The sequence below is a fragment of the Tetrao urogallus genome (assembly GCF_951394365.1).
Source record: "Tetrao urogallus genome assembly, chromosome: 7".
Classification (NCBI taxonomy): Eukaryota; Metazoa; Chordata; class Aves; order Galliformes; family Phasianidae; genus Tetrao; species Tetrao urogallus.
Window position 1 is genome coordinate 34721491 of NC_136820.1, and position 12943 is coordinate 34734433.

Genomic DNA, 12943 nt, shown 5'->3' on the forward strand with positions numbered 1-12943 from the left:
TCCTCGATATGTCCACTTTTGCAGTACTGCCAGTACCTCAGTGAAAGGCACTTCGAATTGTATCAGCACTGTCAGCAAGAATTGCAGGGCTGCATTCCTGCTGTGGGAGCACACTGCACTCCCAACACCATTCTGTGACATTATTTCAGGCTGACTCAGAGGGACAGATGTCTCCTACTAAATCATCAACACAAGTGTCTCCAGCATCTGCTTTTTCCTTTGGAGACTTAACATTTCAGTGTTCAACAGGCCTGATCCTGCTTAAAGTGCTGAATACTTTCCTTTGATCTGCTTAGCAAGCAGATCCCACAAGGCAGGCATACCTTTCATTTACCTTTGTTTTGAAGGGCCTGGAATAATGACCAGCACAGTCAGACAGCCTCGAGATATTAATCCTTGTCCTCCCTAAGTTACTGCATGCTAACCCTTTGAGTACTACCTTACAGCACTGTTCACCAGTCATTTCTCAGGACTCAGTTTGATGACATTCCCCACATTCCTTGCATCTTTGCTTTCCTCTGATGACTTTTAGCTTTCTACACCTTTTCCCAGGGCAACGGCTCACTCTATTTAGGCTTAAAGTTCAAAAGCAACATGTTTGGCAGCTGTTTCATTTCTCCATGGTACTTTTCTCATTATTGCAGATACTGGCTCCTGAAATCGTTTTTTCTTCATGTAGCATCCCATCCTGCTTGCACCTACTGTTAGTGAAGTTGTGCAAACATTCATTAACTGGATGTGGTGGCTCAAGCTAAGTCTTCCACTCTTTTTCTTGGCCTTTAACTTTTTCTGCTTTTCTCCAGAAGAAATTACTTAAGCTCTATTGTTGATTTTCTCCATATCAACTTTCCACCTGCCTGTATTTACAGGTTTCTTTCACGTTAGCCCAAGAGTTGGTACCACTTATATTCGTCTTTCCTCCGCTCTGCTCTGCTCTGCTCTGAGGGCCTTTGGTGACAGACAACAAAAACCGCTGCCATCGCCCAGCTCACTGGAACTCACGTCATGCTGGTGAAGCTGATCAAGTGTGGTTCATTCAAACTAGCTAATCCCATGTCTGGGACAGAAGGCACAGGCCCTGCGTGACTTAGTTTAGTAGGAGGTGCAGGATCCTAAGGCCACCAGAGGTTGCTCAGAGCACATTAATTGAGTGTTCAGTGCTCCACAGCTCTTTAATTCTTATAAGTCCCATCCATGGTTTGTTAATCTTCTGTGGAATTTTCTTCCACATCCTGTTTTTCCCCTCATGTAGGTTATTCGCTCTGATGCCTCACATCTCTGAAGTACATTCATGGAGTCAGCAAGGGAAACTGGAGATGGGGCTTGTCACAGGAACTTGTACCTGGGATGTGGAGATTGCAGCCTTTGCTGCATGTGGAAGTTGCTAAGTTCTTCTTGAATTCATTTCCTATCATTGTGTGCTATATATATCCCCAGGCATGCCCACAGTTAGAAAAAAATAAAAACTCCTCTACAGTCTAGGAGCAAAGGAAGAAATAGATGTTTTCCCTCTTTAAATACACTTGAGGTCACCAGACTTCTGATGAAGGCATTGATGCGGTATCGAATTTGGAAAGGAATATAGAAAGTTAAGAAATATTTTGGAAAGTTCCAAATGAGGCCATGCTTCAGGTTTGGAGTCAGATCCAACTATCATCAAATTTCATTCATAATAAGATCTTTCTGTGGGTTGCAGCAATAGCCTTGATTATATTTCTCCCATGTGGGCATGTCTGGATCTTCTTTAGGTGATCCAAAGTTGGCTTTATAGTATCAAGGAGGCCTCTTTTGCCTCTGGGTGTGGAAGTCAGTGTTCTGCTGCACTGCTGGTGTCATTTGGTGTTTGAGTGTGTTTCATTTTTTCCTGCCAGACTGTTTATACAGAGATAGCTATTTCTTAATTCTGCATCACATGCAACACCATAGCATTTTAGAATGACTCTGGTAAAAGGAGAGAGTGACTCCTAGATGGACCAGTTTCATGTATTTTAACTATGAATCTTCACCTAACTATTTGCTTTAGAATTAAAATAAATGCATTGTTCAAAGAGGGGGGAAAAGAGCGATATTTTCCCTCGATTAGGGATGGGGTCCCTCATTTCCTAATTTCTTTTGGGAATAGGAAATTCCAGAGAAAGAGCACATAGTTGTAATTCCCCACGAGCATGTCAAGACTTGAGGAAATATGTAGCTTCCATTGGTTTTATGCAGTGTCTTTAGGGAGGGTGACTGATGCTCTCTTGACTCGGCCATTCTGTAAAATAACAGCCCTTCCAAACTGTGGTCTTGAAATGTAATGCAGACCAAGCTTCAAGCAGAAATGCATTTTGTCCATTGGAAATCTCACATATTTGGCAATGAGATGGGGTTTTGCCCTTAGAAAATCCATATTTTTTTATTTTTTTAATCAGAATAGTTTAATTAAAGGTCAGACAGAATTTTTCAGGTTTGTGGTTCGGTGACATTATAAATGCATGAAAAACCATTAGCAACAGACTGTTTTGTCTTTGTGGTTTGGAACTGGAGTTTATCCAGTTGTTGCCGGAAGGCTACATTTAATTTGTACTGTGTTTGCATAAATGGCCTATTCGTAAAAATCACATTTTACTTCAACAATTGTAAATGATGCATTTATCACAGGGAGAAAAATGATCTATTGTTCTGTTTAAATAGAACAGTACTGCCCTTCCAAAGTATCCAATGGAAACTAATGAAAAATCTTAGTATACATACTTGAATATCTCTTATCTTGTCCCCACAATCAACACTCATATGCTCATATTCCCTGTATTTCTAAAATTTAAGAGATTCTTGGAATTTCTCTCTTACTTACGATGTTGGCATTGTAAGTTACTTGCTAAGTAAGATTCTTTAACAATGATGTCCTTGTTATCAGTGCAGTGGCAATGATTTGCCCAGCGCGAATAGTTCCATGTTGTAGTAGCACAGCAGCTGTCATGGGAGCCTGGTGCTGGCTGAGGGGAATCCAGTGCTTGGAGAAGGTTGTTCAGAGAGTAGCATGCAATCTCCTCCACCCTGCACCCCGCAGGCAAATGAAGTCTAAGCAGAATATAGGACTTCTGCCTGTAAGGTCTCAAACATCAGTAGGCTATTTGCCCTCCAGTTTGCATCTCATTCATATGTTTGGAGAATTATAAACAAAGTTTATTTGAGTTGGTTTTTTTTTTGTTTGTTTGGTTGGTTTTTTTGTGTTTTTTTTTTTGGTTGGTTGGTTTCTTTTTTTTTTGTGTGTGTGTTTTTTTTTTTTTTTTTTTTTTTTTTTTTTTTTTTGCTTTTAAACCCATTTAGCACATCTTCACAGTCTATGTTCTTTATGATCAGATGTGGAATAGTTAAGAGAGACATAATTGGAGAACACTTCTTAGTCATACCATAGTTTATCTTTTATTCTTTTTTTTAAGTTGGGTTAATCAAGAGTAATATAATATTGCTAAGTTGTGCTGAAAGGATTCCATGTCTCTGTAGTAAGTGAGAAACTCACTCTGTAGTACAATGACTGCTACCAACCCTGGCCAAGAATTCTATCATTCCTTTGGAAGAATGCATATTTTACAACTTCTTGTTAGATGCAGTTGCTACATATATTTTTTTGAATCTGTGTGGCTAAACTCTCTGCCATTAACTCTTTTATCAGGAAAAACTTTCTCAGCCTGTTTGACTTACCACCACATGTAGCATATTTGAATTGAGTCCAGAAAAAGGTCCTGAGAATATTGCATATTAAGCATTGAGAGAACATGTTGCTCCCTAACACACATGCCTCTTCTCTTCTCTTCTCTTCTCTTCTCTTCTCTTCTCTCTTCTCTTCTCTTCTCTTCTCTTCTCTTCTCTTCTCTTCTCTTCTCTTCTCGTTCTCTTCTCTTCTCTTCTCTTCTCTTCTCTTCTCTTCTCTTCTCTTCTCTTCTCTTCTCTTCCCTTCCCTTCCCTTCCCTCCCCTCCCCTCCCCTTCCCTTCCCTTCCCTTCCCTCCCCTCCCCTCCCCTCCCCTCCCCTCCCCTTCCCTTCCCTTCCCTCCCCCTCTCTCTCAGTATACCTTCAGTATGTAGAGATTATTCTCTTTTAATTCTGTTGTTCTCTTTTTTCCTTTCCTGTTAACAATTATCTTTCCCCCTCCCCTTCTTTTTTCTCTTTGATCCACAGGTTTTGCAGTGCATGTTGGTCTCCCTTCATTCAGAACTTGACATTCAAAGGTACTTGATGAAAATTGAATCCTCTCAGAGAGTTAGTACTGTACTTTCTTTTTTACTGCACTCTGCTGTGGATTGAGTTTGTTACCTTTTAACTATGTGTGGTTTGCATCACAACTAGCGCTCTCAAATAAATACAGATCTGCATGCTTTTTCCCTCTGAAAGTGGTGTCATTCATATAGATTAATTGCATATGGGAGTGTGATGCATGTGCATCAGTTGATGATTTTTTAATTCTGACTTTTCATTTAATGGCATGATAGATACAAAGTCCACACTCGTATTTAAGATAGATGTTTTGAAACCTACTAAAAATTCAGTGGGAGGTCTTATATAAATCAGTCAAATCAGATCCCTACCAGCTGACCCAATTCTAATTTTATTTGTGTATTTGTTACAAAATAAAAATTTCTGCAAAGTTGAGGTCAGATCTGTGGATGCGGAAGTAAATATTTCTGCATTTGATGTGCTAAAAAGCTTAGTTCTCAACTTGCAAATTGATCTTTTTGAGAGAATTTAAGTTGAAGGAAAACATTTGCTGGATACCCAAGTGGGATAATGGCCGGAGAGCAGTACTGGGGGCCCAGCTGAAATATAAATTAACATTTAAAAGAGTCCCAATGTAGAATACCCTGACGTTGTTCTACATACGCTTCTGCATCTTGGGGCTGTACTTTCTTTGTCTAAAGTCAGCCCCTGCTGTCATGCAGATTTGGAAGTGTTTCTCTGCACCTTGCATCTCAGTGTAAGGCAGGCTGGCTGAGGGAAAGCCACGGCACCTGGGAGTTTTTGTTTAAATCTCCTGAGCACCTCTGAAGTTCCCTCTGTCACATCTTTCTACCTATTGCACCCCTCTTCTATTTCTATGTGACTTCTTCCATGGATATCTGTTAAAGATTTTTTACACCCTTGCAGTGCACGCCTTTTAGATACATTTCTGAAAGGTGCTACAGAGTGGGGTTTTTTTTGTTTTTTTTTTTTTTTGTTTGTTTGTTTGTTTTTTTTTTGTTTTTTTGGTTTTTTTTTTTGTTTTGTTTTGTTTTCTACAAAAGCAGAACCGTGAAAGCAGCAAGCTAACACGTGCTGCCAATAAGGAAGGAGGCCTCGGAGCACGCGGCTTATTTGCTTCCCCGCTGCTTTTGTTTCCACTCGGAGAATTTCAATGGGCCAATAAAAATGCTGACCACGGGGAAGATGGGAGTGGCAGGGTGTGGGGAGCAGGGAAGCTTCTCACTTTTGGGCCGAGGGAGGAAGGAGCAGAAGGGCATGGTGACAAGCGGGCAAAGAGGAGGTGAAGCTCCGCTGTGGCACAGCACCCCTCCTGCAGCAGCCCTGTCCCACTCACCGACCTCCCTCCCACTTACCAGCATCTGTGGTGAGGGATTCTTCTTTTTTTCTTCCCCCTTCCCCCGGTTATTTTTAAAATAACGTGTTAATGAAGATCTCCTTATTCGCTTTTAGAAATCAGAAAAACAGGTTTTTCCAGGGCAGCTGTGGGCTGGAGCCTGCACTGTGCTCCTTTGCTTTGGGAAACAGACACCACAAAAACAGACCCTCCTCTCGTTTTCCTTAGGCACATGTGTGGGAGAAAAGGGATGGGTGGGTAATCGTCTTCTTGAATCAGAACACACTATCCCCTAGGTACATCTAGGCATCTGGTATTTATTCTTTTTTTCTTTCTTTCTTCCTTTTTGCATGTGGTTTTAAGCATGTAAGGATTTTTCCCCTTTAATCAGCATAATGACAGTTTTTGTTTAAATCATCCCTTTTAATCTTTGAATTTCTCATGACAGTTCTGGGGGCTGTGTAGGTGGAAGTCACCTGCAGCTGATGAGGCACAGCCGTCTCCCACTTGGAACAAGGGATCATTCTGTCCTGTGAATGCTTCACAGTGGGGTTTTTAGGAGGGAAAAGAGAAATAGCTTCCAACTGAAGCTGCCATAAGATTTTAATTAGGACAAATGCTGACACCAGGGCATCAATTTATGGGTAACCTACTTAAAGTAATAATAAACTGAGGCTATGATGCAAGAATATGACAGAAACTGTGAAGGGGTGAGTTTTGGGAGCAGAATAGATGGGACAGTGGAAGCTTTGTGGAGAGAAGTGGTGAGGTGATCCGTCACTTCTTGAGTTGAGCTCTCACGTAGATAAATACTTCGTGTCACCAGGCATTAGAATACAGCAGAGCTCCATGTCTCTGATTTCTTCAGTGTAATTTTTGCTTATTGCCAGTGGATGACTGTTTGTTATATCTATCATTTTATTTTAATTTCCACCTTAAAATCTCAGACTGGTGTTGGTAAAAAGAAAAAAACAGACAGCCTTGGACTTAGCTAGAAACATTCTGAGAAATATTTCTGTAGTGTAACATGGATTATTTGGGTTGGTTTGGGTATTTTTTTATTTTTTATATTTGATGTATTCAAAAGAGATGCCACAGCATGTTGCATATTTCAGTCTGGACTTGTCTGGACTAATTAAGCTGCTCTTAGGCAGGCTGCTGAGTTCCTCAGGGCACATTTTCGAATGCGAGTTCCTCCAATTAAACATCTGAATAAGAGGTCTGGCAGCATAAGTGCTGAGCACCTACAGCTTTTATTGCTTCAAATCAATATCTTTACTGCAAACACACTGCTTTCCAGAAAAACAGGCTTCAGTGTATCTGCGTGCCTGCAGTTGGGAACCAAAGACTGGAAACGTTGCTCTGTCTCTATCGCTTACAGCAGAGTTGCATGAAAAATTCCCTGCTAGCTCGGGGATCGCCCTGCAGAAGCTGAGCAGGGAGCGTGGCAGTCAGCAGCAGCGGCTGTCCTCGGGATTAAAAGAAATGGGACTTGGCGGCCGGCCACAGCAGGGAGTGCGCAGCTGGCCATGCAAGGCTCCTGGGAAAACGTGTGGATTTTTCACATGGTTTGAATGTCATTCCTACCTAAAAATATGGTTATAAATCCTGACAAATGATGAGACGTGATTTTTTTTTTTTTTTTCCTGCTCAGAGAAAGAGATCGTGGTCAGCATCAGTGTATACAGAGAATGTTGGTAAAGATCCTTCCATAGGCAGAGTTCTGCCTTCAAACGTATTCACAGAAATGGGTGAGGCATCCCATGCTGCAGTGGGCTTAGTGCCTCGCAGTGGGACTGACTGCAGCGAGTTTTGGTGCAGCATCTTTACAAGGGGTCTCTGCCTGTCGTCTCTGTATGTAAGAGCATCCCACTGCATCCATTCCATAGGTGTAATATGAATTTAGTTGTACATAGGCATGCATAAGCATTTAAATTTTCTGACAAAGCACTATGGAAAACATTGTTATAATAATTTCTTAACAGTAAGAGCACGTAGGTAGTATTCATTTTCGCTTCAGCAGCAGTTATGTCACTAGTTCAGACAAGTAAAACCTTGTAGTTGGGATCATACAGGACCCTGAAGACTCTGTATCTTTGGAAGAAGCAGATCCTTCCTTCAGACAATGGTAATTTGGAGCTGACACAAATGGGATGAGGAAATACGACTGCTATGATAATAAGAGCGCATGTGCTGTGACAATATTTCAGAGTTAATAAACTCATCATACATTAAACACAGCCTGTTTATATGTGCATTTGCAGTCTGTTTTGTATCCAGTAGCCATCTTTGGCACAAGTCACAGGAGAAACTATCTACCTGAAAGTCATGAAAAATAGATCTCCGTTGTTCTTTTTGTTTTTCTTCTCTTTTTTTCTTTTTATTTATTTATTTATTTTGAAATGTTGGGAAGAAAGTCAAATATTGGTTTGCTTCCTTTGCCTGTGCTAAGTGTGTTCTCCAGAGTACATGTTTAAAGAGAGTTACTTTATGAGGGTTGTATTATTTTTTTTTTATATCTTTGTTTACCATTCATATGCTGCCAGGGGTGCTAGCAGCTCTGAAGATGTACACGATAAGATGATTCTCCTTAAGAGATAAATTTCAGTCAAGATAAGGACTAAAGAAGTTCCTGGAGATAGGAAATAGAAAGTGTAAATTGATCAAGAGATGAAATTAAATTCTTCTTCAGGTAACGGGTACATAACCTGCTAGGTTATTTTTGTCTGTGCAAATGTGTGAAGTGAAATTTGCAGCTTTTCGAAACGGAGAAGAATGAAAATAAAATCAGAGATATTGATTAGCGTGGTAAATAGCATAATGAACATGGAAGGAAATTGTGATGAGCAGAGCAATAGAACTCATTAGGCTGAAAGGTGAGCATGATAGTGATAGGCTGATGGTTGGATTAAATTCCAACCCTAACGATTCTGTAATTACATGATTCTATCTGGGCATACCTGGAGGCAGAGGAGAGCAGCAGGGCAGAGGCAGTGCTTCAGTGGCTTGTGGGGGCATCTCTAGTGTCCTGGGACTGCTCGCCATGTTGGCATCTCTACCACATTTTACTTTCCTTATTCAGGTACCTCTGGTCTCACTGCTCATTATTTGAAATCTTACTGTGTTCATTGAGCCATGTACTTTTTTGCTTCTTTTTCTGAGTCAGTGGAAGAACAGCAGATACATTACAAGTGCATGCTTTGAACAAGCTGTGACAGCCAGCCAGCAGCAGTGAGGCTTGATTAGCCATAGCTTTATTTTTTATCAAGTCCCAAGAACGGTTAGAAGATACCGGATCTTCTGTAACTGCTGTATGATACCCTGAAAAGATTACAGAGATGTACGTCCTTGTATTACAAAAGGATTAAATAAAATCATCTCAAAACTCGCTGTGATTATATCTAAGTTTTCACCAGAATCTTTCAACTTTTGGCCTTTTTGTTTCTGCTGAGCTTCCTACCCAGTACTAGCATGGAAGTTCAGCTCAGCTGGCTGAAAGATCAATTCAAAGCAGTCTGCTCACATAGCTGTGGGGGAAGCTGTGTCTGACTGAGGACATTATGGCCCAAGCAGTGTTGGTACAGGGGAAAACAGAGCCCTGCTGCTTTAGCTCTAAGCCTGCTTCTGTTCTGGGTCACTTATCCCAACGGTGTGCCTAGGAAAGCGCTGGTATTTCCTCGGTTTTGCGTGTGTGTGTAGAGTATCTGCTTACAACTGTCCTGATTTTAGACAGTACTCCTTCTTTGTGAGCATTCTGACTTTTCTTCTGTGTAAAGTACTGTATTTCTTGCTAGCAGGCATATTAAAAAAGCAGCCACCTTGGTGTAGTAATGTCCAGTTCATTGCTCTTGCTGGATCTCTGCAGCATGTAGTTACAGTGCCAGCCTGTTCCAGGGGCAGCCATCCATCCACTCTGTGGCTCTGCCTGTGTTCTCATACTTCCTGAAAGATGAGCTGTATGATGAACACTTATTTTGTAAATTCTTATCTGCATACCAGATCCCCATAATTAAGTATTTAAAGTTCTGGATAATTTTAAATACAGTAATGAACATGCTATGGAAATATACGTAAGTTATAACTTAATAATCTGTCTGATTTATCTGATTTTGTCGTCACCATGCTACAAGGGTTGGCGGTTGCTGAATGTTTCTATCCTGCTTTCTTTGACTGTCGTTACAAGTCTGTGCAGTTTGTGCCTCTGTACATGTTTCTCTTCCTCTACCCACTTCATGGGCTGTTTTTCCGAAGTTTTGCCTAAGAATGAGCTTGGTTATTAAGTAGCATTGAGCAGGGTGCTCACTGCCAATGATAAAAATGCTTTTTGATCACACATGTGCTGGTATCTCCCAGTAACTTGAATAGCCTCTGTTGCTGTGTTTGAAGGTTTTTTTATAATCTGTTTAAAATTCAGAATTACATCTGAAATACAATGTTTACATGAATTGAGCAAGAGAAGTAGCATGAAATCTTTCATAAATGTGTTTGTATTCACAGTGGATTTCATTAATCATAGAATAGCTTGCATTAGTTTTACATTTGTGCAGCCTCAGTTTCAAGAGTGGAAATAGTATGGATTTATACCATATTAAGAGTAGGACCGGGTTTCATATCTGAGCAGAATGGAATGAGGGCGGCTGAAAGGGATGTTCTTAGTTCAAGGGGATGTGTCAGACCATGTGTTAGGTGCTGAAGAATTGCTACAGGGATAGCCAAAGAAAAATGACGTTGCTGAGGTTGTCTCCATCTGTGCATTTACAGGACGCACTGGGCACAGCTGAGATTCTGTCTGGTTGCTTGTGGTTATGGCATTATCTCCTTACTTCTTAAGTATGCACCTGTTCATATACATAGATTACGTGCAATGGCATGACTCTGATGGCATCTGAAGGTTCAGCTGAAAGAAAAAAGTAGACAAGTGAAAAGCAAAATAAGCTTAATTATCAGAATATTTTTCTTAAAAGTAATTCCCTTCTCAGCAAAACTGTGAAAATCTTTTGCAGGTTGATTTTGTTGCTTTTCTTTGCATTTTTTTTAATTTTTTTAATTTTGTTATGGCTTTCTTGAAGATGAGGATTATCACATGCCTTCTAGCATCCTATTAATGGATACCTACAGGTTAAGTTATTAATTGCTGCAAGGGGTTATGAAGCTGTAATGACATGATTTTGTAGTACTCCTGCAATATGCCTGTGTAAATGAAATGCAAGAGCTGCTCCAAAAGTATTGCCTTCATTTTCATTATGTTGGCCCGTGACATCAGAGGTGGATGTTGGTGGTATGGCAGTAGAGGTGGAACCTTTCTGACAATATTCCGTTACATTTTGTTGCCATGTGACAGATGGTATCAGAGGGGCTTTATAACAGAATGGTGTCTGACATGGAAGTGCATATGAAGCAAAGAGATGGCATTGAAATTATTTTTGCATAAAGGAATTACCTTTTCACACTTACAGATGCTTGCTGAAGGTTTATGCAGGCCAAGCAGTGCATGTGAGCACAGTGAGGCAGATGGTGTGTTTTGGCTGTGGAGTGAGCAATGTGAAAGACAAGCCACATTCTGGGCAGCTATGTACAGCTGTCACACTACAAAATGAAGAGCATCTCCATCAGCTCATCCGTTCAAATCAGCAGAATATGACCAGAAAACTGTATATGTAGCATTAGCATTCCAAACTGTTCTATGATTCTTTGAGGCTGGAGGTGGCAGTTTCCAGGATCGTATCATTACTGGTGATGAGATGTGGTGTCAGCACCCTGAGCTGGAGTCAAAACAGCAGTCCACGGAGAGGCGACATGTGAATTTCCTGTTGAAGGAAAAGTTCAAGACGTTGCCCTCAATGGCCAAAGAAATGTGCACTGTCTTTTGGGATAGAAAAGAGGTGATCATTCTGGACTTCCTGAAATCCAGACAAACCACCTGCTCTGACTAACACTGTCTAAGCTGAAGGCTCAAACTTGCAGAGTCAGGCCAGACAACAAGATGTCCTTTCTCTTGCAACACAAGAATGCCTGGTCCCATACCAGTTTGAAGACAGTGAAGCACATTACCAATCTTGGTTGGACTGTCCTATCACACCCAGAGTGCAGTCTGGATTTTGTGCTTCCTAAATTCCATCCGTTTGGGCCAATGAAGGATGGACTGCAGGGACAACGTTTTCCTAGTAATGATGGCATCTACATGGCAGCTGTGAAACAGTGGGTCACCTCCATGGGTGCAGATTTTTATATGTGCAGCGTGTAGTCTTTTGTTCATTGCTGGGAAAAATGCATAGCTAGTGGTGGTGACTATGCTGAAAAATATCATTTTGTAGTGGAATATTTGCTCTATTAAATAATATTCTTGTGCTTTTTGTATCTGTTGTAGTTTCCATGGAAATAAATAGAAGTCATTACTTTTAGAGCGACCTTTGTATTTCAGCAGTGATGATTTCCAAGCCATTTTGGAAAGCCGAATGAAGAAACACTGAGTAATCAAATTCTTTGTGTTTGCAAGTCACTTGTCACCTCTATAAGCTTTCAGACACAAGATCCTGTATTTACAACCTGCAGACTAGTGCTGACCATGTCAGAGGCACTTCAAAGCATACTTTAGTTTACTGAGAACAAATGTTGTTAACTTTAACTCCTGCAGAAATTCAATGCTCTTGAACAACTTTTATTGCAGGACATTGAATAATACCTAATGTTTTAATATTAACATTTCAGAAATGGAGGATTTAGTTTTCTCATGAGATATTTCTGGTTTATTATAGTTGGTGAGCAACTAGACAGCTTAGCAACAACAAGCTTCTATAGCCAGCTTATGAAAATCTAATAAAAGTTCAAATTCTTCATACTTTCAAGGTCACATAGGGAATATTATTTGATACATGCCATTACTGAAACAAGTTCACCTCCTCTTGCTTCAAAATCAACACTGAAGGAGCCAGATGTGAACAAACATACAACATCTTGGCTTTCCAGAAAGAAGGAAAAACTTCTGGATCTTGACAGTGTCTTCAAATGTAGGGTTGAAGTTAATTTTAATACAGGAGATTTTAAATGTACTATCATCTGGCTTTGAATGATAGGGAAAGTAAACCATGTGCATTTTGTGGTGTCTTGTGTCTGGTGCAGTTTAAAGCCCTTTAAAAAGTTTGTATTTGCATACTTGTTTTGGGGCGGTGAGTTTGCTTTGCTTTAAATTTCTGCTTGTTGTTTTAGTTTGTTATGGTAATGAATTTGCTTGAGAGACTGGAAAATTGTTCTTGCAAAGTAACTGTAACATGTTACTTGAGGGAGTTTCACTGAATGGAGCAAACAGTACTGAGTGTATTTCAGCACTCCTTTGTAGTCAGCAAAAATTGCTCAGGTCATTGTATTTCCTATTGAGTGCAATTTTATTATG

General features: G+C 40.4%; 1 protein-coding gene across 1 annotated transcript in view; it reads left to right on the forward strand.

Annotated features, from left to right (window-relative positions):
- Positions 1-12943, forward strand: part of KIAA1217 — a gene marked incomplete at both ends in the record, with an annotated part of 172923 nt that overhangs the window by 67070 nt on the left and 92910 nt on the right. The window lies entirely within an intron of this gene.